Source organism: Saccopteryx leptura, chromosome 6 (assembly GCF_036850995.1).
Source record: "Saccopteryx leptura isolate mSacLep1 chromosome 6, mSacLep1_pri_phased_curated, whole genome shotgun sequence".
Classification (NCBI taxonomy): Eukaryota; Metazoa; Chordata; class Mammalia; order Chiroptera; family Emballonuridae; genus Saccopteryx; species Saccopteryx leptura.
The window spans coordinates 192,562,742-192,588,828 of NC_089508.1; the positions used below are offsets into that span (position 1 = coordinate 192,562,742).

The 26,087-nt window shown below is 53.1% G+C and overlaps 1 long non-coding RNA gene across 1 annotated transcript; it reads right to left on the bottom strand.

Annotated features, from left to right (window-relative positions):
• Window positions 1-20,366: 20,366 nt before the first annotated feature.
• Window positions 20,367-23,656, bottom strand: LOC136376289 (uncharacterized). The gene is made up of 3 exons (XR_010746163.1): window positions 23,245-23,656; window positions 21,525-21,632; window positions 20,367-21,399 (listed from the first exon to the last, which is right to left on the bottom strand). It is a non-coding gene; the product is annotated as an uncharacterized lncRNA (long non-coding RNA).
• Window positions 23,657-26,087: the final 2,431 nt, after the last annotated feature.

Here is a 26,087-nt window from a genome sequence, read left to right on the forward strand (position 1 = left end):
GGCAGCTGCAGGAAACGGGGCCTGCTCTTCCCCAGTTCGGAGAGTTCTGAACTGTTCTGATGAACAAGCAGCAGCTCTCACTGGTACAGCTGCCTCGACCTCCCCTCTCATCACCTCCAATCCAGCCCTGAGGCAACCAGGGCGGCTTCCTAAATGGCCAGCCGGATCCTGCCTCTTTCAGCTGAAACCTGTCCCTCGGCTCCCGTGAACCCCCAGTGCCCTAAGCCCAGAGCCTCAGGGACGGATCCCCACCCCCGTGGTCTGGCCTCTGCTCATCTGTCCTACCTCCCCTTCACTCACGCCCCATCCTCATGGGGCAGCTGCTCCTAACCTCAGTGCCTTTGCACATGCTATTCCTACTATACCCCATCCTCATGGGGCAGCTGCTGCTAACCTCAGTACCTTTGCACATGCTGTTCCTACTACACCTTCCCCCCTTCTCCCGTTGTCAACGCCCTGCTCATCCTAAAGACTCAGTTTGAACCTCACCTGCCTCCTGTGGAGAGGCTCCTCGCTCCTTCCCTGAGTGCCCACAGACAGGAGCTTTGGCACTTTTGACCCAGGAGTAGGTGTCCCAGGGTCAGGGTAAGTACCTGGCCCAGTGCTGGGCAGTAGAACTTTTTGCCATGATGGGAGGTTCTAGAATCTGCCCTGTCCAATATCAGAGTTACCAGTCCCACATGTGGGTACTGAACATGTGGATGTGGTCCCTGTGACTGAGGAGCTGAACTTTCCACTTTACTTCACTGGAATTAATTTAGATGGGAAAACCCACGTGTGACTAGGGCCTACTGTCTTGGGCAGCACAGGTCTGGACACACCTGGGCAGCCTTCAGGAGGCCGGAGGGATAGCCCATGGGTTACAGATGTGACAACAGATGTCAGCACCCCAGCAACTTCTGGTGACTTTCATCTTTTGCTTTCCTGCAGCACCAGTGGGCGCGGCTGTGTGTCTCCCTGTGCTGGGCTGCAGCCCCCACCCTGCCCCACCCCCGGCAGGCCCACGGAGACAGAGGGGCACAGAGAGGCAGGAAGGGACCACACCTTCTCTCCCCCACCACCTCCTGGACCTCTCTTGGCTCGATCCTCCTTGGTCCTCGGACCTCCTGGACTCCAGACCCTGACGGTTCCCTGAGCGGGTGTATGGCTCCCAGACCAGCACTCTGCTTCCCTGAGAAAGCCTGCAGCTGGGGTCTGCCCACCAAGCATGGCATTCCGGGACCTGCCAGCTGAAGGGGGACGCAGGCCAGGAGATTTGAAATTCTTACACCAGGGAGAGGGAACCTCTTACTATCTGCCTGGCTCTCGGGTCCCAAGCTGGCACAGTCAGCCCCTCCCTAGCCCCACCCAGTGCGTGTCCAGGACACTGTAAGGGTCTGCAGCACTGACAGGACCCTTTGGGGGGGGGGATGAGGACATTTTGGGGGCACGAACAAGAGGCCCACCTGCAGGGCGGTCCCGGAGGAAGTAAGGTCCTCACCAGCAGGGGAACAAGAGTGACAGGCTGAGAGTGCAGGCCCTTTGAGGGGCTCCCTCAAGTGGGGCCAGCATGCGGTGTATGAGGACCACCTCCTGCAGCCCTGCCCTCACCTCGTGCCCCTCCATGAAGCCCACTACTCGCCTCTGCCTCGGGGTTGCACAGAATGGCTCCTACACAAAGGCTGCGGGGGTGGGCAGTTCAACCCCTCCCCCAAACAACCACGGGAGCATGGGGGCTTGGAGGAAAAGGGGTTGGGTTTTTTTGGGTGTTTTTTGCCAGAAGTCATAGCCCCAGCCAGGACACTTTAAAAAAAAAATTTTTTTTTATTTTATTTTACATGTTGATTTTAGAGAAAGAGAAACATCAGTTTGTTGTTCTGCTTATTTATGCATTCCTTGGTTGATTTTTGTCCTGAAACGTTGGGGATCAGGACAACGCTCTAACCAACTGAGCTACCTAGCCAGGGCTGACAAGGCACTTTTTTTTCTTTTTTTTACAGAGACAAAGAGAGGGATAGATAGAGACAGATAAACAGTATCAGAGAGAGATAAGAAGCATCAATCATCAGTTTTTCATTGCGACACCTTAGTTGTTCATTGATTGCTTTCTCATATGTGCCTTGACCTGGGCCTTCAGCAGACTGAGTAACCCCTTGCTCGAGTCAGTGACCTTGGGTCCTAGCTGGTGAGCTTTGCTCAAACCAGATGAGCCCGCGCTCAAGCTGGCGACCTTGGGATCTCGAACCTGGGTCCTCCGCATCCCAGTCCGACACTCTATCCACTGCGCCACCGCTTGGTCAGGCTGACAAGGCACTTTTTTTTTATTATTATTCATTTTAGAAAGGAGAGAGAGAGAGAGAAGGGGGGAGGAGCAGGAAGCATCAACTCTCATATGTGCCTTGACCAGGCAAGCCCAAGGTTTCGAATCGGCGACCTCATCATTTCCAGGTCGACGCTTTATCCACTGCGCCACCACAGGTCAGGCAACAAGGCACTTTTTATGCTCCCAGAAGAAGCCAGCAGGATTTTTTCCACACCCAGCTTGGCCTGTGCCATTCTCAGACGACCTTTGGAAACACCCTCTTTCAGTCATGATGTCTTCAATGCAAAAAATAGAAAACTTTGACTCAACTTGTTAAACAACGGCATCAATTATAGCAAGACATAAGTCCTGAAGAGGGGGGTTTCCAGGGTTGGTTAATTCTGATATCAGCTGGGAAAGGACCCTGGAACTCCCCCTACTCTCTGCTCTGCTATCCTGATTGCGTCAGCTTTGCCCTCAGACTGAGCTCCTCAGAGTTACAAGGTGGCTACCAGGGCTCCGGACATCAGAGCTTCCCAACTTTATCTAAACTAGACTTGACGCCTGACCAGTGGTGGCGCAGTGGATCAAGTGTCAACTTGGAAACACTGAGGTTGCCGGTTCAAAACCCTGGGCTTGCCTGGTCAAGGCACATATGGGAGTTGATACTTCCAGCTTCTCCCTCATTCTCTCTCTCTCTCTCTCTCTCCCCCCTCTCTAAAATGAATAAATAAAATAAAAAAAAATATTTAAACTAGACTTGACAACTTATGAACCACTTCTCAGTATCATGTTTTTCAGTGCATAAGACAAAACATATGTTATACAAATTGCAAAGGAAATCAATTACATTGGCATTGTCAACATATTGTTTTATTGTGACATCCTGATAGAGAAGTGCTTCTTATTAATAATACATTAAATAATAGGCCCTAGCCCGGTAGCTCAGTTGGTTAGAGCTTCGTCCCAATGTGCCAGGTTTGTGGGTTTGATCCTTGGTCATGGCACATGCAGAAATCAAACAACGAGTGCACGAATGGAACAACAGATCGGTGTTTCTCTCTCTCTCCTTGCTCTCTCCAATCAATAAAATAAAAACTAAAAATACAGCCTGATGCTTGACCTGTGGTGGCGCAGTGGATAAAGCCTGAAACACTGAGGTCACCGGTTCAAAACCCTGGGCTTGTCTGGTCAAGGCACATATGGGAGTTGATGCTTCCTGCTCCTCCCCACTTTCTCTCTCTCTCATTCTAACTCTCTCTCCTCTCTAAAATGAATAAATAAAATTTTTTTTTTAAATTTTTTTATTTATTCATTTTAGAGAGGAGAGAAAGAGACAGAGAGGAGAGACAGAGAGAGAGAAGGGGGAGGAGCTGGAAGCATCAACCTCCATATATGCCTTGACCAGGCAAGCCCAGGGCCTCGAACCGGCGACCTCAGCATTTCCGGGTTGTCGCTTTATCCACTGCGCCACCACAGGTCAGGCGAATAAATAAAAATTTTAAAAAATATATTAAAAATACAGCCTGACCAGGTGGTGGTGCAGTGGATAGAGCATTGGACTGGGATGAGGAAGTCCCAGGTTCGAGACCCTGAGGTCTCCAGCTTGAGCGCGGGCTCATCTGGTTTAAGCAAAGCCCACCAGCTTGGACCCAAGGTCGCTGGCTCGAGCAAGGGGTTACTCGGTCTGCTGAAGGCCCATGGTCAAGGCACATATGAGAAAGCAATCAATGAACAACTAAGGTGTCGCAACGAAAAACTGATGATTGATGCTTCTCATCTCTCTCTGTTCCTGTCTGTCTGTCCCTATCTATCCCTCTCTCTGACTCTGTCTCTGTAGGAAAAAAAAAGAAAAAGAAAAAGAAAACTAAAAATACATATATGGCCTGACCTGTGATGACACAGTGGATAAAGCATTGACCTGGAACGCTGAGGTTGCCGGTTCGAAACCCTGGGCTTTCCTGGTGAAGGTACGTATGGGAGTTGAGGCTTCCTGTTCCTCCCCATTTCTCTCTCCCTCTCTCTCTCTCTCTCTCTCTCTCTCTCCTCTCTAAAATGAATAAATAAAATCTTAAAAAGAAAAACAACTGCCTGACCTGTGGTGGCGCAGTGGATAAAGCGTTGACCTGGAAATGCTGAGGTCGCCGGTTCGAAACCCTGGGCTTGCCTGGTCAAGGCACATGTGGGAGTTGATGCTTCCAGCTCCTCCCCCTCTTCTCTCTCTCTCTGTCTCTCTCTCTCCTCTCTAAAATAAATAAGTTTAAAAAAAAAATTTTTTTAAAGAAAAAAGAAAAACTAAGAAAAAAATATATATATATAATATATAGTGTTGGATTTAAGAACTACTGTGATTTGAATCTGCATTGCTGCAATGAATGCAGTATGTCCTGAAGTCATCCGCGATGTCGATGTCCTTGGTGACTAAGCCACAGCCCCTGCTGGTGTTGTTCATGTTCATAAAGGAGGGAAATGCTGAATCCCGCTAAGGACAAGCAGGATGTGAGTGTTTCCTCATCCGCGTCCACAGGTGGCAGACTTCCCCGATTCCCGCAGTTCTTTGTGGAAGACTCTTTTGGTAAATCAAAGAGGCTTTTCCCAAAGCCATCCGGCATGCGTTTCCTCACTTGAAACCTGCCCCTCTCTAAAGCCATGACTCCTAGGAGGACCACAAAGACCCAGCAATTCTGCATCTGGATTTATACCCCAAAGCAGCGATTCCAGCAGATGCTCGCAGGCCAGTGTGTGTTTCTAGCAGAGTAACCACAATAGCCCAAAGGTGGAAGCAGCTCCAGGTGTTCATCGTTGGCTAAGTGGATAAGCAAAATGTGACATATGAGTGCAATAGAATATTATTCAGTCTTAAAAGGGAAGGACATTCTGACATACGTTACAGGGTCAATGAAACTTGAGGACATTCCCCAAAGTGAAATAGGCCAGTCACAAAAGGACAAATGCTACGCGATTCCATATATATGAGGTCCCTAGAAGAGTCACCTCATAGAGACAGAAGATAAGAGGGGTGGGTGCCAGGGACTGGGGGAGGGGAGTGAACTGAACAACGTTGGTGAACTGACCGGCCTAAGTCACTTAGGAAGAAACCACAGCTTTGGCGACAGTGAAGATCTGGAATGGAATCGACACACAGACCACTGGAATGGAGAGCTCAGATTGACATACCGTATTTCTCCCATGTATAAGACGCTCCTAGGTATAAAACGCACCTTAATTTTGGGGCTCAAAATTTGTGGGTTTAATTTTTTATTTATTTATTCATTTTAGAGAGATGGCAGGAGAGAGAGAGAGAGAGAGAGAGAGAGAGAGAGAGAAGGGGGAGGAGCAGGAACCATCAATTCCCATAATGTGCCTTGACCTGGCAAGCCCAGGGTTTCGAACCCGCGACCTCAGCATTCCAGGTTAACGCTTTATCCACTGCGCCACCACAGGCCAGGCCTGGGGGCCCAAAATTTGAAGGGGAAAAAAAAAAGCATTACATAAAGTTATTGAACTCAAGTTTTATTCATCGTAAAATTCATACAACTCCTCATCACTGTCAAAACTCCCATCCATTAGCTTGTCCTCATCTGTGTCTGATGAGGAATCACTGTCTTCATATATTGCCTCGTCCTCCGTTCCGTGGCATTTGAAATGTCACAACCACTGTATAAGACGCACCCAGTTTTTAGACTCCAAATTTAAAAAAAAAAAAAGAAAAGTCTTATACATGAGGAAATACGGTATGCGGTCAGTTTTCAACAAAAGTGCCAAAGAAACAGAGGTCTGCACATGGACAAGAAAATAGTCAGCGAGAGGGTTCCTCTAACTTCCTTTCTCTCACCTTGATGTTGTCATCTGTGGAATGGGGACAGTACTGCCACCCTCACAGGGTTGTTAAGAAATGTTTCTAAAAGTGTGATGCGTCCCCTGGAGCTAGCAGAGGAGGAGGAGTCCCAGACTAGCCGGACTCAGACCTGGGTGCAGGGGAGGGGAGAACAGGTTGAAGATGTGTTGGAGAGGGCAGACCCTGCGGAGCTGAGCTCGGGATTTATCCCGGGGGTTTATCCCGAGGTCACCGGGAGTCTGGAAGGTTCGAGCAGGGGGCGGGGCTACACGCGCAGTTCCCTCCTGGAGGAAGGGAAGGGGGCGGGGCGGAGCAGGCCTGGGGCTGAGATTGAGGAGGAGGTGAGCTTGCAGGAGGGTGAGTCAGCATGGTGGGGGGCGGAGGAGCCCCAGATTCTGAGGGTCACAAGGGCAGCGTAGGGCCCAGGGGGTGTGCCTGGAAAGCAGTTTCTGTTTTGGGGGAAGAACTTTGACACCTTATGAGGCCCTGGCAGCGGGGAGCCGGAGCCAGGGGCAAGATACCCCTTGGGAGCCCCAGTCTGCTGAGATCAAGAACACACGGGGCTGGGCCCCACGGTGCCTTTGCCTCCCACTGTCCCCCGACTTCCACCCTATGAGGCCATGCTGAAACAGGCGGACAGTGGGAGGGAAGGGGTACAAGGCCCAGAATGCCCACAGCGGCTACTTTTCCTCAGCGGCTGGGCCAGCCTCAGCATAGGGTCGTAGAGAGGCCAGAGGGCTACAGGGTCCCCGGCCTGGTCTGTGGCCCAATTCGGGGTTTTCTGGTAAGACCAATGCAAAGCAAAATCCTCACAGAATGGCCTCTCAGAAGCTGTCCCACACCCTCGACCCGGGTTCCAGGCGCTGACAGCACCGTCCTCTGGTGATGGAGATTCTGCCTCTTTCTTTTCTTTCTTTGAGAGAAAGGGAGAGAGAAAGAGTGTGTGGGGGAGAGAGAGAGAAAAGCATCAACTTGTTGCCCTTAGTTGTTCCATTTAGTTGAGCGCTCATTCGTTGGTTGCTTCTTCTCTGCCCCGACCCAGGATGGAACCCATCTCGGCCTCAGTGCACTGGATCAGCGCTTTCTCCACTGAGCCACTCAGCCAGGGCCCAGATTTCCCCTTTTCATTCTCCGAGCATCAGCTATGAGCACGTCTGGGGTCCATGGGCACGGCTGCCCGCTCCTGGCCATCTGCTGGGGCATCTAACCCTGGGTCTCCACCCGCCCTGAGCAGCACCTCTGTGAGGACGACGGTGGGGCTCAGAGAGGTGCAGTGACCTGCTCAGGGATGCCCAGCGAGTCAGGGTAGACCAGGGTGGAGGAGCCAGGGCCCCAAACCAGTGCCTTGGTTTCCCTTCTGTTCCGGGGTTAGTGTTACTCCAAGCCCACCCCACCCCCAGCTCCACATATGAATGGAGCAATTTATTTCTCACAGTCTGGACGCCAGAGACAGAAATCAGGGTGTTGGTGGGGCTGTGCCCCCCCGCCCCCTGCTGTGGCCCTGGGAGAAGATGCTTCCTGCCCCCTCCAGACTCTGAAGGCTCCCAGCACCCCTGGCTGTGGTCGCATCACCCTATTTCCACCTCTGTCTTCAGATGACCTTCCTTTTTTTTTTTTTTTTTTTTCTGAAGCTGGAAATGGGGAGAGACAGACAGACTCCCGCATGCGCCCTACCGGGATCCACCCGGCACGCCCACCAGGGGCGACGCTCTGCCCACCAGGGGGCGATGCTCTGCCCCTCCGGGCGTCGCTCTGCCGCGACCAGAGCCACTCTAGCGCCTGAGGCAGAGGCCAAGGAGCCATCCCCAGCGCCCAGGCCATCTTTGCTCCAATGGAGCCTCGGCTATGGGAGGGGAAGAGAGAGACAGAGAGGAAGGAGGGGGGAGTGGAGAAGCAGATGGGCGCTTCTCCTGTGTGCCCTGGCCGGGAATCGAACCCGGGTCCGCCGCACGCCAGGCCGACGCTCTACCGCTGAGCCAACGGCCAGGGCCAACCTTCCTTCTTATGGCTGTCTGTGTCCAGTGGAGCATCTGCAAAGACCCTGTTTCTAAAGAGGTCCCATTCTGAGGTTCCTGAGGGACACGCATTTGGGGGGAGCCGCAGTCCACATGTGGGCCTTGCACAGCACCGGTGGCCTTTCCCTCTGCTGCCCCTCAGACCCCCTGCCATCATTCCCACAGTCTGTGAGCTTTCCAAGGCCAGGACCAGGCAGTTGCCGTGGCCTGTGTCCCCATGTCCCATCCAGGGCCTCCGTGTTCAATTCCCCATGAGTGTGCCATGATGTGAACATCGGAGACCACACTCCACAGACAGGCAGGAGCACCTGCTCTGTGACTCCCCATACCGGAAGTTCAAAAACAGTTAGGTTAGTTTGGGGTGACAGCAGCCTGGAGACCTCTGGGGAGGTCCTGGCCGATTGGGGTTTGTGGGGGATTTGGGGGCTGGAGATGTTCAGCAGCCACAATCAAAAAAGTAAAAATAGCCTGACCAGGCGGTGGCGCAGTGGATAGAGCGTCAGACTGGGATGCGGAAGACCCAGGTTCGAGACCCCGAGGTCGCCAGCTTGAGTGCGGGCTCATCTGGTTTCAGCAAAGCTCATCAGCTTGGACCCAAGGTCGCTGGCTTGAGCAAGGAGTTACTTGGTCTGCTGAAGGCCCACGGTCAAGGCACATATGAGAAAGCAATCAGTGAACAACTAAGGTGTCACTATGAAAAACTGATGATTGATGCTTCTCATCTCTCCGTTCCTGTCTGTCTGTCCCTGTCTGTCTCTCTCTCTCTGACTCTCTCCCTGTCTCTGTAAAAAGTAAAAATAAACTTTTTTTGTATTTTTCCAAAGTGAGAAGCAGGGAGGCAGACAGATGGACTCCCGCATGTGCCCAACCTGGATCAACCCAGCATGCCCACCAGGGGGCGATGCTCTGCTCATCTGGGGCGTTGCTCCATTGCAGCCGGGGCCATTCTAGCACCTGAGGCAGAGGCCATGGAATCATCCTCAGCGTCGGGGCCAACTTTGCTCCAATGGAGCCTTGGCTGTGGGAGGGGAAGAGAGAGATATAGAGAAAGGAGAGGAGGAAGGGTGGAGAAGCAGATGGGCACTTCTCCTGTGTGCTCTGGCCGGGAATCAAACCCAGGACTTCCAGACTCTGGGCCAATGCTCTACCACTGAGCCAACTGGCCAGGGCCCATAAAATTTATTTTGATAATACATTGTATTTAACCCATGAATATGCCTAACATATCATCATTTCAACATGTAATCAATATAAACATTATTGAAAAATTTTAGGTTCTCCCCCCACCCACCCCAAACTACTGGAGCCCCAGCTGGAGGGGTCCCCATCACGCGGGCTGATATCCTGGCCGGGACACACATTTCAATACACGCAGAGTTGTGCCGAAGCTCTGCGCACTTTGGGTGTGTTAAGCATGTATTTAAAAAAAAAAAAAAAAAAGAACATTTTCCTTGCGAGTGACTGACTGAGTGCGGGAGCTGGCGCAGGGCCTTTGGTGACCGGAGTTGGGACTAGGGCTGGGTTCAGCAGAGGGCCGGGCCAAGGTGGTCTCCTGCATGGCGGGGGTGTGACTCCACCCAGACGGAGCCCCTTATCTCCAGGCCACAGCCGGAGGCCCATTGTCTCGGGAAGGAAGGGAAGGCGAGGGGACCGGGGGCCTCTTTCCGAGGGCCGCCCCCTTGCTCAGCCCACCCCAGGACACCCCCTGCCCTCCCCACACCCGCTCCAGCCTAGTGTCTGCCTCTGCCTCTAGGCCAGGACACGTGGGCTCTGGAAACAGCAGTCACCCCTCCCGGGCCCAGTTCCACCTGGAGATGAGTGCGTAGGAGAAAGGCCGTGTTGTGTTCCAGCGAAAGGAAGCGCATAAATCACAGAGTGAAATTGCACACGCAGCATGGCTTTTCCAGATAAAGCAAAGCAACAGAGAAGACCTCTTCCTGCCTCTTCCTTGAGCCATTCTTGCCTTTCCCTTCCGGAACAACTGAATCCTAAAGCCATTGGCCGGAGAAGGCGGACAGCCAGGCACAGGGTGGGGGAGCCGTGGGGCCTGACCAGACGAGAGTAGGGGGGGCTCCTGCCAAGGGTGTGCGGAGTCGGGGTGCCAGGCTCGGGGGGTGGAGTCAGTACAGTGAGGGGTCCACGCCCAGGAGGGCAAAGCCAGGACCAGAATCTGGGCTTTCTTGACGCCGTTGGGTGGGTGTTTCCTAGACCGAGCTGGGCAGCTGCTCAACACACCTCTCATCTGGCAACCATCAGTTTGTCTCTGTATCTGTGAGTTTGTTTCTGTTTTATTTGTTTATTTATTTTGGGGTTTTTTAGAGTCCACATGTGAGTGAAATTATTAGGTATTTGTCTTTCTCTGTCTGACTTACTTCATAGCATAGTAACTTCTAGGTCCATCCATGGAGGTCCATCCGTGCGGTTGCAAATTATAAGATTTCAGTCCTGCCTGTAGCCCCCCCCGCCTCCGGTCAAGGCACATATGAGAAAGCAATCAGTGAACAACTAAGGAGCTGCAACAAAGAATTGATGTTTCTCGTCTCTCTCCCTTCCTGTCTGTCCCTATCTCTGACTCTGTTTCTGTCACACACACAAAAAAAGATTTCAGTCCTTTTTATTGCTGTGTGATATTCCATTGTATATTTGTAATACATCTTCTTTTATTTATATATATATATATATATATATATATATATATATATATATATATATATATATATATATATGGTCTACTGGAAAGTTCTGTCCGTTTCTATCACAACAAGTTTGGACACATAAGCACATGTTTATTTGGTGCATGTGTGCCTCTCTATTTTTTTTTTTTTATTCGTTTTAGAGGAGAGAGAGAGAGAGAGAGAGAGAGAGAGAGAGAAAGAAAGGGGGGAGGAGCAGAAAGCATCAACTCCCATATGTGCCTTGACCAGGCAAGCCCAGGGTTTTGAACCGGCGACCTCAGCATTCCAGGTAGACGCTTTATCCACTGCACCACCGCAGGTCAGGCTGCCTCTCTATTTTTATCCTTAATGTATACATACTGACGTAGCAAATTAACTAAAACAAAGTTTAGAAAAGAGGCTGGCAATGTTCAATAGGAAGAACATCATACTGTATGTATCATAATAATGCCAGGCCATATGCTGCTTTGGGGACTCATCAAAAAATTGCAGAACTAGCCTGACCTGTGGTGGCGCAGTGGATAAAGCGTCAACCTGGAAACGCTGAGGTTGCTGGTTCAAAACCCTGGCTTGCCTGGTCAAGGCACATATAGGAGTTGATGCTTCCTGCTCCTCCCCCCTTCTCTCTCTCTCTCTCTCTCTCTCCTCTCTATAATGAATAAATTTTTTTAAAAATCACCTGACCAGGCGGTGGCGCAGTGGATAGAGCGTCGGACTGGGATGCGGAGGACCCAGGTTCGAGACCCCAAGGTTGCCAGCTTGAGCGGGGGCTCATCTGGTTTGAGGAAAGCTCACCAGCTTGGACCCAAGGTTGCTGGCTTGAGCAAGGGGTTACTCGGTCTGCTGAAGGCCCGCGGTCAAGGCACATATGAGAAAGCAATAAATGAACAACTAAGGTGTTGCAACGCGCAATGAAAAACTAATGATTGACCTGACCTGTGGTGGCGCAGTGGATAAAGCGTCGACCTGGAAACGCTGAGGTCGCCGGTTCGAAACCCTGGGCTTGCCTGGTCAGGGCACATACGGGAGTTGACGCTTCCAGATGCTTCCAGCTCCTCCCCCCTTCTCTCTCTGTCTCTCTCTCCTTTCTCTCCCTCTCTCTCTCCTCTCTAAAAATGAAAAAAAAAAACAACAAAAAAAAACCTAATGATTGATGCTTCTCATCTCTTTCTGTCCCTGTCTATCCCTCTCTCTGACTCACTCTCTGTCTCTGTAAAATAAGTAAATAAATAAATAAATAAATAAAATAAAATAAAAAAAAAAGTCTACATTCCATTATAAAAAAAAAAAAATTGCAGAACTAGGCTGGGAAATTCTGTAGCATCCACCATATTCCCCAGACTTAGCATCCTCCAACTATCACTTGTTTTTGTCCTTACAAAATTTTTTGAAGGGCAAAAAATTCAAAAATGAAGAAGATATCAAACAAGCACTGGTTCAATTTTTCGCATCAAAAGATAAAACAGTTTTCAAAAATGGGATATACAAATTCCCCTCACACTGGCAAGAAATCATTAATAATAGTGGCAATTATATTGTTTAATAAAGTTTATTGATGGCAAGAAAAATTTGTATTTTGTTTTATTCCAAAAACGGACAGAACTTTCCAGTAGACCTTATATATACTTTTTTTTTTTTTTTTTTTTTTTTTTACAGAGACAGAGAAAGAGTCAGAGAGAGGGGCAGATAGGAACAGACAGACAGGAATGGAGAGAGATGAGAAGCATCAATCATCAGTGTTTCGTTGGGACACCTTAGTTGTTCATTGATTGCTTTCTCATATGTGCCTTGACTGAGGGCCTTCAGCAGACCGAGTAACTCCTTGCTCAAGCCAGCAACCTTGGGTCCAAGTTGGTGAGCTTTCCTCAAACCAGATGAGCCCCCGCTCAAGCTGGCGACCTCGGGGTCTCGAACCTGGGTCCTCCGCATCCCAGTCCGACGCTCTACCCACTGCGCCACCGCCTGGTCAGGTTTCTTTTATATATAAAACATTTTTTAAGACCTTACTCATTTTATAATTTTTTTTAGATTCTATTCATTTTTTAGAGAGAGAGGAGAGAGAAAGGGGGGAGGAGCAGGAAGCATCAACTCCCATATGTGCCTTGACCTCGCAAGTCCGGGGTTTCGGACCAGCGACCTCAGCATTTCAGGTCAACGTTTTAGCCACTGCGCCACCACAGGTCAGGCACATCTTTTTTTTTCTTTTTTTTTAATTTTTTTTTTATTAATTCATTTTAGAGAGGAGAGAAGGGGGGAGGAGTAGGAAGCATCAACTCCAGTACGTGCCTTGACCAGGCAAACCCAGGGTCCTGAAACGATGACCTCAGCATTCCAGGTCGATGCTTTATCCACTGCGCCACCACAGGTCAGGCTCAGGCACATCTTCTTTTTTTTTTTTTAAGAGAGAGAGAGAGGAAAGGAGAGAGAGAGAGGAAAGGAGAGAAATAAACATCAATTCGTAGCTGTGTCACTTTAGTTATTCATTGATTGCTTCTCATATATGCCTTACCCAAGGGGCTTCAGCTGAGCCAGTGACCCCTTATTCAAACCAGCAAACTTGGGATCATGTCGATGATACCACACTCAAGCTGACTAGCCAGCACTCGAGCCGGATGAGCCCGCGCTCAAGGCAGCGACCTCAGGGTTTCAAACCTGGGACCTCGGTGTCGCAGGTCAACACTCTATCCACTGTGCCACCACTGGTCAGGCACAATCCGTCTATTGATAGACACCTAGGTTGCTTCCATGTCTTCTTGGTTATCATAAATAATACTGCAGTGAGCCTGACCAGGTGATGGCGCAGTAGATAGAGCTTCGGACTGGGATGCAGAGGACCCAGGTTCGAGACCCCGAGGTTGCCAGCTTGAGGGCAGGCTCATCTGCTTTGAGCAAAGCTCACCAGCTTGGAGGTTGCTGGCTCGAGCAAGGGGTTACTCGGTCTGCTGAAGGCTCACAGTCAAGCACATATGAGAAAGCAATCAATGAACAACTAAGGTGTCCCAATGAAAAACTAATGATTGATGCTTCTCATCTCTCCCCGTTCCTGTCTGTCCCTTTCTCTGACTCTCTTTCTGTCTCTAAAAAAAAACAAAAAACAAAACTGCAGTGAATATAGTGGTGCACGTATCTTTTCGAAGTAGTGTTTTTATTTAGAGGGAGAGAGATAGGGAGGGAACAAGATCATAGTTGCTTCATGTTAGTTGTTCATTGATTACTTCTTGTCTGTGCCTTGACCTGTCAAGCCCAGGGCCTCCAATCAGTGGCCTCTGTCCACTGTACCAGCACAGGTTGAGCAAAGTATTTTTTACTTATTGATTTAAGAGAGAGATGGAGGGAGAGGGAGAGACATCAATTTGCTGTTCCGCCTGACCAGGCAGTGGCACAGTGGATAGAGTGTCGGACTGGGATGCAGAGGACCCAGGTTCGAGACCCTGAGGTCGCCAACCTGAGCGCAGGCTCATCTGGTTCGAGCAAAGCTCACCAGCTTGGACCCAAGGTCGCTGGCTCGAGCAAGGGGTTACTCGGTCTGCTGAAGGCCCGCGGTCAAGGCACATATGAGAAAGCAATCAATGAACAACTAACGTGTTGCAACGAAAAACTGATGATTGATGCTTCTCATCTCTCTCCGTTCCTGTCTGTTTGTCCCTATCTATCCCTCTCTCTGACTCTCTGTCTCTGTAAAAAAATATATTAAAAAAAAAAAAACCCGCCTGACCAGGCAGTGGTGCAGTGGATGGAGCGTTAGACTGGGATGCAGAGGACCCAGGTTTGAGACCCCGAAGTTGCCAGTTTGAGGGCAGGCTCATCTGGTTGAGCAAAAGCTCACCAGCTTGGACCCAAGATCGCTGGCTTGAGCGGGGGGGTGCTTGGTCTGCTGAAGGCCCGCAGTCAGGGCACATGTGAGAGGGCAGTCAATGAACAACTAGGGTGTCGCAGCAAAGGGCTGGTGATTGATGCTTTTCATTTCTCTCCATTCCCGTCTGTCTGTCCCTCTCTCTGACTCTCTCTTTGTCTCTGTAAAAAAAAAAAAAATTTAGGCCTGACCTGTGGTGGCGCACTGGATAAAGCATCAACCTGGAACGCTGAGGTCGCTGGTTCAAAACCCTGGGCTTGCCTGGTCAAGGCACATATGGGAGTTGATGCTTCCTGCTCCTCCCTCCTCCCCTCTTCTCTCTCACTCTCTCTCTCTCTCTCCTCTCTAAAATGAATAAATAAATAAAGTCTTTAAAAAAAAATTTAATAAAATAAATAAATAAAAATTTGCTGTTCTTCATATTTACGCATTCTTTTTTTTTTAATTTTTTTTTATTTATTCATTTTTAGAGAGGAGAGGGAGAAACACAGAGAGAGGAGAGACAGAGAGAGACGAGGGGAGGAGCTGGAAGCATCAACTCCCATATGTGCCTTGACCAGGCAAGCCCAAGGTTTCAAACCGGCAACCTCAGCATTTCCAGGTGGATGCTTTATCCACTGCGCCACCACAGGTCAGGCTATTTACGCATTCTTTGGTTGGTTTTTCTTTGTGCCTGGGCCTGGAATAGAACCCACAACATTGGAGTATCTGGATGATTCTCTAACCAACTGCACTATCTGGCCAGGGCCCTTATTTTTCATCTTTTTAATTTTTTTTAATTTTTTTTATTTTTTACAGAGACAGAGAGTGAGTCAGAGAGAGAAATAGACAAGGACAGACAGACAGGAATGGAGAGAGATGAGAAGCATCAATTATTAGTTTTTCATTGCGCGTTGCGACACCTTAGTTGTTCATTGATTGCTTTCTCATATGTGCCTTGACCGCGAGCCTTCAGCAGACCGAGTAGCCCCTTGCTGGAGCCAGCAACCTTGGGTTCAAGCTGGTGGGCTTTTGCTCAAACCAGATGAGCCCACGCTCAAGCTGGCGACCTCAGGGTCTCGAACCTGGGTCCTCTGCATCCCAGTCCGACGCTCTATCCACTGCGCCACCGCCTAGTCAGGCTCATCTTTTTAACGCAGTACTTTTTTTCTTTTCTTACCTTTTCAGTCCAATAAACTACAAAATCAATCTGGGGACTTATTCTGGAAGGACACTTCTCCAGGACGAGTTCAGCCTCTCCCAGCTTGGCAGGCGCGTCTCCAGCACCACCTGGTGGCCGCCAGGTGACCCCGCAGCCAGGTCGGGAGGTGGTTGGCGGAGGTTTGCGCAGGGTTCTTCCAGGGCTGCGGAGGCCTGGGCGGTGTCCTCCCTGCCTCCGCCCCTTAGGAGGAAATAAGCCGCCTCTTTTGTCTTGGTAGTAGTGGTGGATAGCTTCCCTAGGGAGGCAAGTTGGAGCTGAGCCACTCAGGACAAATCAATTCCCCTTCTCAGCCCAGACACCCCCCCGAGTGCAAGCGCCGGAGCGTGGTCTTGCCCTGAACAGCCAGCCTGGGGCCTGCCGCTAACTCCAGCAAGCCTCATTCTTAGAATCGTTAGACCCATTTTATGCTCTGAAAAACTGAGGCTGACTTACTAGAATATGGGCGCTGCGACCCTCATCCAGAGCTCAGACCTTCACTCAAACCTGCCTCAGCAAGCTTTCCTCCCCTGACCCCCCCCCCCCAAAAAAATGCCCAGTCTGCCACCGGGAAATGTGTGAACATCCTTGAGGTCTGCTTACTGAAAGATCCACTTTATTTACAGGAAGGGAATTAGACCCAAAGAGGGCCGGAACCACCAACTGAGTCATTCAGGAAGTCCAGACGGGGCCAACTCCGCTGGCCAAGCCACCTGGACCCCATGCCAAACGCCTGGACCCCGGCATGCAAAGCAGAACCAGACCCCACCCCACCCCAGGTTCTTCCAGTATTCCTCCCCCCCACCCAAGGCCAGGCTCAGAGATGGAGGTTCCAAGAGGATGGGGAGAAATCCCCGCCACCACATCCCACCCCGCCATGTTTCCAGTTTCCTTCCTTCCTCCCTCCCTAAATCCTCAGGCTGCACCCCCATCGCCAACGCCACCCCTACCGCCACCCCCCAAATCCCAGGCTGGTGTCTACAGAAGCCTGGAGGGGGTAGGGAACACTGGAGGGTGATTGTGTCCCGCGGGCCACAAAACTTGTGGGTGGGGCCTCGCCAGGGCGACGCCCCCTTCCCCGCCCATTTGGAGCATCCTTCCCCGTCAGCCCTAGTTCCCAGGAATTCCGCTGAGTCACTTCCGACGCTGCAGCTGCAACCAAAGTAAGAAATGTGTCATTCAGTTCTCTAAACGGCGGTCCAGCGGTCGCCTGGGAAACCTGGCCACTGTCTTGTCTAACGGCCTCCTGGTGGGCCACCGAGTCCGACTTCACCTCGTCCCCTGCCGTTCACCCCCCCCCCCCCCCGCCAACCTCGTGGTCACGCAGGGTCTCGCCTCAGGGCTTTACACTAGCCGTGCCTTCTGCCTGGCACTGCCCACGGGCACCTGTAGCCTGCGCGTCCTCCCCACGGCCACTGCCAAGGCCTCAGCCCCAGCGGGGATGTGTCAGGGTGCAGATGCGAGCGGGACCTGCAGACGCCAGGATGGGGCACTTAAATTGGTAAAGATGTCCAGGTGCAAACAGCAACCCGGGGCGCCACGTGCTTCCCGTTATACAAGTGGACAGGAGCGTGCGCCCTGTCCGTGTAACCGTGTGCGAGGCTGCCGTGCAGTAGCGTGGGGACAGGCGCGCCGAGCTTGCATCCGGGGAATTCCCCGCAGGTGCAGAGATGGGTCTGGGATCTATTGTCTCCCAAGCTTTGTCTCTCAAACTCTAAACCCACCCACCCTTCCCGGCGAGGCTCCGGCGGGAGGCTGCAAACTACGATTCCCAGAATCCCGGGTCGCCCCGGCATTCCTGCGGGGCTCGGCCAATAGGGGGCGCCGGAGTTCTTAACCTTTGGGGTGCTGTGGCCCCGTGTGGGGTGATGATACTTAGGGACCCAGGCTGAGAATCGTGCTTTAAAATATATATTTTTTTAAGCTTTTAAGTTGTGTTTTATTTTATTTTATTATTTATTTTTTTTTACAGAGACAATGAGTCAGAGAGAGGGACAGACAGGGACAGACAGGAACGGAGAGAGATGAGAAGCATCAATCATTAGTTTTTCATTGCGCGTTGCAACACCTTAGTTGTTCATTGATTGCTTTCTCATATGTGCCTTGACCGCGGGCCTTCAGCAGACAGAGCAACCCCTTGCTGGAGCCAGTAACCTTGGGTTCAAGCTGGTGGGCTTTTGCTCAAACCAGATGAGCCACGCTCAAGCTGGAGACCTTGGGGTCTCGAACCTGGGTCCTCTGCATCCCAGTCCGAGGCTCTATCCACTGCGCCACCGCCTGGTCAGGCCTTAAGTTGTGTTTTTATTGCATCTTTTTTTTTTTTTTTCTGAAGCTGGAAAGGGGAGGCAGTCAGACAGACTCCCGCATGCGCCCGACCGGGATCCACCTGGCACGCCCACCAGGGGGTGATGCTCTGCCCATCCAGGGAGTCGCTCTGTCGTGACCAGAGCCCCTCTAGCGCCTGGGGCAGAGGCCATGGAGCCATCCTCAGAGCCCGGGCCATCTTTTGCTCCAACGGCGCCTTGGCTGCGGGAGGGGAAGAGAGAGACAGAGAGGAAGGAGAGGGGGAGGGGTGGAGAAGCAGATGGGCGCTTCTCCTATGTGCCCTGGCCGGGAATCGAACCCGGGACTCCTGCACGCCAGGCCCACGCTCTACCACTGAGCCAACCGGCCAGGGCCTTTATTGCATCTTGTATTTTTCAAATTGTGGTAAAACACACAAGATAAAATTTGCCATCTTAACAGCTTTTAACTAGGGTTTAGTGGCGTTAAGGATATTCGCACCTGTGAAACAGTCCCACAGATCTTTTTCGTCTTGCAAGTGTGAAACTCCATTTTCACTTTAATTTCCCCTTTCCCCTGCGAGCCTAGTAACCACCCTCCTACTTTTCATTTCTACGAGTCTGTCTACGTCATTAGCTCATGCAAGTGGAATCACACAGAATTTGGCCTTTTCTCTGGCTTATTCACTCAGCAAACATCCTCAAGGTTTATCAGAACCTCCTTCCCTTCAAAGGTGGAATTGTATACTATTGTGTGTATATACCACATTTTGTTTATCCATTCATTGATTGGTCAGAATCGCAATTTTATTTTTCATTTTTACTTATTTATTTTAAGATTTGGGGGGTTTTTTTGGACAGAGACAGAGAGAGAGAGGGACAGACAGACAGGAAGGGAGAGAAATGAGAAGCATCAATTCTTTGTTGAGGCACCTTAGTTGTTCATTGATTGCTTTCTCATATGTGCCTTGACTAGGGGGCTACAGCAGAGCGAGTAACCCCTTTCTCAAGCCAGCGACCTTTGGGCTCAAGCCAGAAACCATGGGGTCATGTCTGAGTCCACGTTCAAGCCAGCAACCCTGCGCTCAAGCTGGTGAGCCCGCACTCAAGCTGGCAACCTCAGGGTTTCAAACCTGGGTCCTCTGCATCCCAGTCTGACATTCTATCCACTGTACCATTGCCTGGTCAGGCTATTTTAAGGTGTTTTGTTGTTTTTTACAGGGACAGAGAGAGAGAGGGATAGACAGGAACGGAGAGAGATGAGAAGCATCAATCATCAGTTTTTCGTTGCGACACCTTAGTTGTTCATTGATTGCTTTCTCATATGTGCCTTGACTGCGGGCCTTCAGCAGACCAAGTAACCCCTTGCATGAGCCAGTGACCTTGGGCTCAAGCTGGTGAGCTTTTTGCTCAAGCCAGATGAGCCCACACTCAAGCTGGCGACCTCGGGGTCTTGAACCTGGGTCTTCCGCATCCCAGTCCGACACTCTAGCTACTGTGCCACCACCTGGTCAGGCTATTTTAAGGTTTTTGTTTTTGTTTTTTTTTTGTATTTTTCTGAAGCTGGAAACGGGGAGAGACAGTCAGACTCCCACATGCGCCCGACCGGGATCCACCCGGCACGCCCACCAGGGGCAACGCTCTGCCCACCAGGGGGCGATGCTCTGCTCCTCCGGGGCGTCGCTCTGTTGCGACCAGAGCCACTCTAGCGCCTGGGGCAGAGGCCAAGGAGCCATCCCCAGCGCCCGGGCCATCTTTGCTCCAATGGAGCCTCGGCTGCGGGAGGGGAGGAGAGAGACAGAGAGGAAGGAGGGGGGGGGTGGAGAAGCAGATGGGCACTTCTCCCGTGTGCCCTGGCCGGGAATCGAACCCGGGACTTCTGCACGCCAGGCCGACGCTCTACCACTGAGCCAACCGGCCAGGGCATTTTAAGGTTTTATCTATTGATTTTACAGAGGGAGGAAGGCAGGTAGAACGAGAAGTATCAACTCATAGTTGCTTCACTTTAATTGTTCACTGATTGCTTGTCATATACGCCTTGACCAGGCAAGCCCAGTTTTGAACCAGGGACCTCAGCATTCCACTGCACCACCACAGATCAGGCCAGGATTGCACACTTTTAAATGCATCAAATGAAATGCATAGAACTACAAAGGAAACTTTATCATTTGATTAGGTGTTGTCAACTCTATGAATGCACTACATTTTGTATCTCAAGCCTGGAAACTGTCGACTGTTTCTCTGTGTGGCCCACCTATTCCATTCCTAAGAACACTGTGATCAGTTACCCTTCATCAAACATTCCTACAAGTCAGAACTTTCTGGAAACAGCGTCCTCTCTCTGTCATTTGCCCACCTTGTCTCCAGTCCTTACACATTGCTGCTTGGCCTCTGCCACGTGGGGTGTCGTCATCCCTCTGAGATCAGGAGCACTTTTCAGTGGAGCCACCCCCTCACGTCAGCCCCGGAGGACACTGAATGTAGGCCACCGATGGGTTGAAACCTCCGTCTACGGGCCAAGCTGACAGCTGGAGGCCCGGCCAGCTGCACCAGCTCATACCTGTACATCTGGCTCAGCACCCTGTCGTAATCCACCTAGGGTTCTTATCGATGGAAATTAGCAACATGTGTCTTTCTTTTGGAGTCTAAGCTATTTCCTCCAGAGTCAACCTTGCCCTGTGCTGGAATCTGACCTCAGTTCAGGGGCTGAAAACCACAAGCAAGGGGTGGAGCCTGCAGTAAGGTCCCTCAGGTGAGGGTGTTCCGGGGCAAGGCTGGAGTCCTCAGATACTGGGGGTGGGGATGGTTCCTGCCAGCTAGGGAGGGGGACGCAACGCCCAGAGTCGCGGAGTCATCTGCATCCACCCAGACGTCCAGACTCAGGGAGCCCAGTTCCCCAGTGTGATCATATGCAGGAGAGGTGCGTGTGCCAGTGTACCCGCTAGGCCTCGGTTTCCTCATCTGGAAAAGGGGGAGAAAAATGTCCCCACCAACAGAGTCACTGGGAGGCTGCAGCTGGACTGTTTGGTGGGTGGGTGATAGCTGGGCCCTGGGACATCTAAGGATGCTCTTCTTCTTCTTCTTCTTCTTTTTAATTAATTCAGTGAGAGGCAGGGAGGCAGACACACTCCCACATGCACCCTGACTGGGATCCTTCCGGCAAGCCCACTAGGGGGCAATGCTCTGCTCTTCTGGGGCATTGAGCCCCTAGCATCGGAGGTAGAGGCCATGGAGCCATACTCAGCTCCCAGGGCCAACTTGCTCCAATCGAGCCAAGACTACAGGAGAAGACAAGGGAAAGAGAGAGAGAGAGAGAAGTAAGAGGGGAGGAGTGGAGAAGCAGACGGACGCTTCTCCTGTGTGCCCTGACTGGTAATCGAACCCGGGACTTCCACACACCCACCGGGCAAATGCTCTACCACTGAGCCAACGGGCCAGGGAAGGATGCTCTTCTTGCCTGGTGTTTTCCCACAGCCACTTCTTGTCCAGCAAGGCCCGAGTGAGACAGAGCCTAAGAAAGTGAAGGGAGGGTTGGAAAAGGGGTGGTATGGATGGGGGTGCCGGGGCTGGGTCTCATGGAGAATCCAGCCAGTCCCCAATGAGCTGAGCAGGGACATCACAGGTCTATCTTGCCAGGGATAAGAATCCCCACCAGAGGGCACCCAAGAGGGAGGACTGTCTCTTGGTGGGTCCTGCCCTCATCCTGCAGCAGCCCCTGCCATTTACTTCTCTTTGGCCCCCAGCCCTCCTCCCTTACTCTCAGGGCCTCCCCTTCACTCGGGCAGCTTCATACCCTCTACCAGAGGCTCTGCTGTCTCCACCCCACCCCCACAAGCCTGTCAGCCTCATGCTCACACCTCTCTGACCTTGTTCTTCTCAACTGGGTCACCTTGGCCTAGTCACTTAACCTGACTGCATTTGAAGGGTCTTCATTCCTAGCAGGGTCAAGGGGGGGCTTTCCCCAGACAGCCCGGGTGTGGTGCCCCCCTAGGGGGTTCTCAAAAATCAGTCCACCCTCCTTTTGCTTTCTCTTTTCCTTCCCTCTCCCTTCCCGGATGCCTCACATCCCCTTCCTGCCTTCCTGCCGGCTCACTGGGTTGCCCCCGGCCCTCTGGGGCTCTCTGGGCCCTGTGTCCCAGCAGTGTTCCCGGGGCAAGGCTCCAGCCCTCACCGGCTGGCACCCACCACCCCGCATGTCCTCGTCACCCACAGAGGCTGCCTGAGGATCCAGCCGCTTGGAATCAGAGGCCAGGTGACCTGCAGGCTTGTGTCCTGCTGAGTATGCCTGCCCGAGCCTCACCTGGACTGACCCTGGCCCCTGGGACAGGACAGCCGGGACAGAACAGGATGGGCAGGGCATGGCGTTGGCTGGCCCCGTTTGCCAGAAACACAAGCTTTCCTGGCCTGGCCAGGCCAGGCCACTGGCCTAAGGGAGCTGCGGGCGAAGACCTTCCCACTCTGGCCCCAAACCCCAGCCCCAGCACGTCGTCCCTTCTCCCAGGAAGGCTGAGGACAAGGGGAACCCCACACCAGACCCCTTTGTTGAGCATCCTCTGAGTGCCCCAGGCTCACGCCCCCAAGGAAGTATTGATTGTTGCGTTGTTAGGACAAAGAGACTAGAGGGTCAGAGAGGTTGACTGCCATGTGCACCTCCCAGCCCCTGTCCTTCCACACCACCCTGCTTCTTTTTGAAAAGGGAACTATTTCAGATTTGTGGAAGAATACAGGGAGGAGTAAAGTGCACCTCCCGACCTAATAGTGCTTCAGCTTTGTTTCCTCAAACACAGGTTCTCAGAGTCACTGGGTGCTGGGCCTTCCATGCTTCTCCCTGGGCCCCCCACCCAGACAATCTGAGCGTCCTGCGTGTGTTCTGTGCTGGGTATAATTTACTTCCAGCAGAGGTCACCTGCCTTGAGTGTCCAGCACCAACCGGCGCGCCAGGCCACCCAGCCACCACCCTAACCAGCACACAAAACATTTCCATTCCAGGAAGGTTCCCTGTATCCCCCCTGTTATTATTACCTCCCCAGCCCCCCGAGATAACCGCCACCCTGAGGGCTGTCACCAGAATAGCGCTTTGCGTGTAAGCGGGGCCTGAACCAGACAGCGGAGCGTGCTCGCACCTCGGGGCACCGAGGTTCCTCCGCGGACTGGCGACCGGAGCGCTGGCTCTTCTTTACGCTGCGCTGAATTCCGTCCGCATTCCTCTGCCCTGGCCCGCCCCTGCGGGCAGGTATCTGGCGGCTTCATCCCGGGGTGTTCTTACAGTTTACATCCTGCACAGGGCTGCGTTGCACTTTTCTCCCCAGGGGACCTCGCTGAGATTTCTAAGCAGCAACCTCGGGCTCCCCACCCTCCTGAGACCCTCCCCACCCTCCGTGCCGGCGGGGCTGCCGCTCCCCTTTCCGGCAGCTGGAGGGTTAAGGTGCCCCTGGTCCGCGGAGGAGGGAGGGGGGAGGGGGACCCGACGTGGGTCCTCAACTCGGGGACTCCCCAGGCCAGGTCCCCGGCCTCTCCACGGGCGACCATTGGCCCATACCCAGGCCAGGCCCCCCAGCTTTCCCGAGAGGGACCCCGCCCCAGGGCCAGAACATTCCGAAAGGCCCAGCCCCCCTGGAAGCCCCCCTCCCCGGCCCCTCCGCAAACGGGAAGCTGAGGGAGGAAGCTGAGCGCAGCACTCCGGGCGGGTGGCCTGCGGCCCGATGACTAAGTTCGGCTCTGTGACCTGCCACCACCGTTTGCCTTTTATGGCGGCCTCCTCACAGCTGGCCTGGCCCAGCATTCCCTGGATTTACAAGGAGAGAAACTGAGTCCCGGAGAGGGATGGAGACTGTCAATGTCACATACCTCTCAGGGTGGAGCCAGATGACACCCAAAGGCCCTGCTCCCCAGCCCAGGGCCAAGATACGGATGACTCATCCCCGGGGTGAGGAGGGAGGGGCAGGAGCATTTATTGAGTACCCACTGTCCCACCTGGCATCCATTATCCCTCTTCCTCGCAGCTGTCCTGGAGGGAGGGTGGGTTTGGGTCCAGGGCTCTCCTGGAAGGGTGCTCCGCCAGGGTGGAGCCCTGCAGGAAGCAAGCTGCACCCCTCCGCACCCCTTCACGCCAACCTACGCTGGGCCCCGCTGGGTGTCCTAGTTTATTTGCACAAACTCGAGGGGTAAAATCATCTCTCCCGTTTCACAGATGGGGAAAGTAAGGCTGTGAGCACAGGTAACTGAGCCCGAGCTCACAGGTGAGCTGGGTCCCAGGCATCGCCAGGGGCCTGACTGCAATTGGCCTGGAAGAGGGTCCCCGGCCCCTGCAGTATTAGCTTACTCTACACCCCGCACGAAATCAGAACTGCTCTGCGTCTGCGCTGAGTGTAATGTGACCCTCGTCGGCAGACCGTTGCCGGTTTCCAGACCATTCTCAGCGTCGCCGTCGCCGTCGCCCCCCCCCCCCCCCCCCCCCCCAGCGCCGGCTCAACTCGCTCTGGGTTTCTCAGTTTGTTCAAACGTGAACTGGGGCTGGAGTGAATGGCTCACTGGGAGGCTGTACGTGGTTGTGTGTGTGTGTGTGTGTGTGTGTGTGTGTGTGTGTGTGTGTGTATTCAGAGTGTGTGTGTGTGTGTGTGTGTGTGTGTGTGTGGATTCAGGGCAGTGCCCTCAGAGGAGCATTGTCAGGGTCCTGTTCTGGGGCCTAGAGGGGGAGGGGCGAGGCAGGGATTTAGAAAAACTGGAGATTGAGCCCCCAGGCGGCCCCGGTCCCCTAGGGGGAAGGGGACAAGCAGGGGGCGGCCCAGGCAAACCTCCACCTCCGGCTCAACGTCCCCTCCAGGGGTGCTCCCAAACCTCGCCTTTTATGGAGAGGAAGTCGGGCCAAGTGGGCCGGGCTGCCGGAGGGAGGGGCGGGCTGGGGGCGGCTGGGGCCTGCAAGGAGCTCCAGCCTGGAGCAGCCAGCCCCGGACACCGACAGGGGGTGGGGGGTGGGGGCAGTGTTTATCTCCTTATCTCTCTGATAGGCCACGTGAGCCCTGTGGGCCTGGGAGTACCGGATAAAAACTACCCCACCCCACCTCACCCCACCTCCTAGCAGCCCCAGCCTGGGGGCTCCGGGGAACACAGACCCCAGCAACGGAGCCACCCCTAACCCGGAGCTCCAGCTGACGCAGGCTGGAAGGCCTGTCTGGAGATGGGTCTAGGAGCCAGGCTCACCTTTGGGCCCCAGGCAATTACCTACCTGAGGTGTCCGGATGGGCCCTCCGCCCTCCGGTTTGCTCAGACCCTCCCTCCCACCGACCTGGCTGAGTCACAGTCCAGGCCTCTGTCCCGCAGCCCAGTGTCTGGTCTGTGCTGGACTCCCAGCAGAGACGGTCCCCCTCCACCCTGCCACCACCTCCAGCCCTGGCCACTGGCCAGGAGGAGGGCTGTGAGTGGCTGTGGGATTATGAGAATCCAATATTTTGCCCACCAGGAGTCCAGCCTGAGACCATTGGACCCATTATGCAGATGAGCATACTGAGGCCCAGAGGTGGTGCAAAGGACCTACTCTTCTGCAGTGGGGCCATGTGAACTCCAGCATGGGGTTCTGGACCCCGGAATGCTGTCCCAGGTATTCCCAAGGGTGGTCCCCATGAGTGGTCTGTGACAGGCAATGTTTCTTCCAAGTCCCCCAGGAATTAATTCCCAGGTCTGAGAAGAAGCTGGGAGGCAGAAAGAGCTGCAAGTCAGAGTGGGAGTGCGGCCTGAGGGCTCTTGGGGTCCAGCTCCCCTGCAAATGCCTCAACACCTGCACGGTCACCTCCCCCTTCTGGGGGTCAGGGAGCCCCGGCCCAGCCTTCCTAAGTGTTGCGCTCCTGAAGGTCTCTCCGCCTCTTATTTTTTGTGACAGGTATCTGCCCCCTGCTGCGCCACTAGGCCTGGGGCGCCACGGTTATGGGAGAAGTGGGGAGGTGGGGGTAGTGCCTCCAGACGCCCAGGC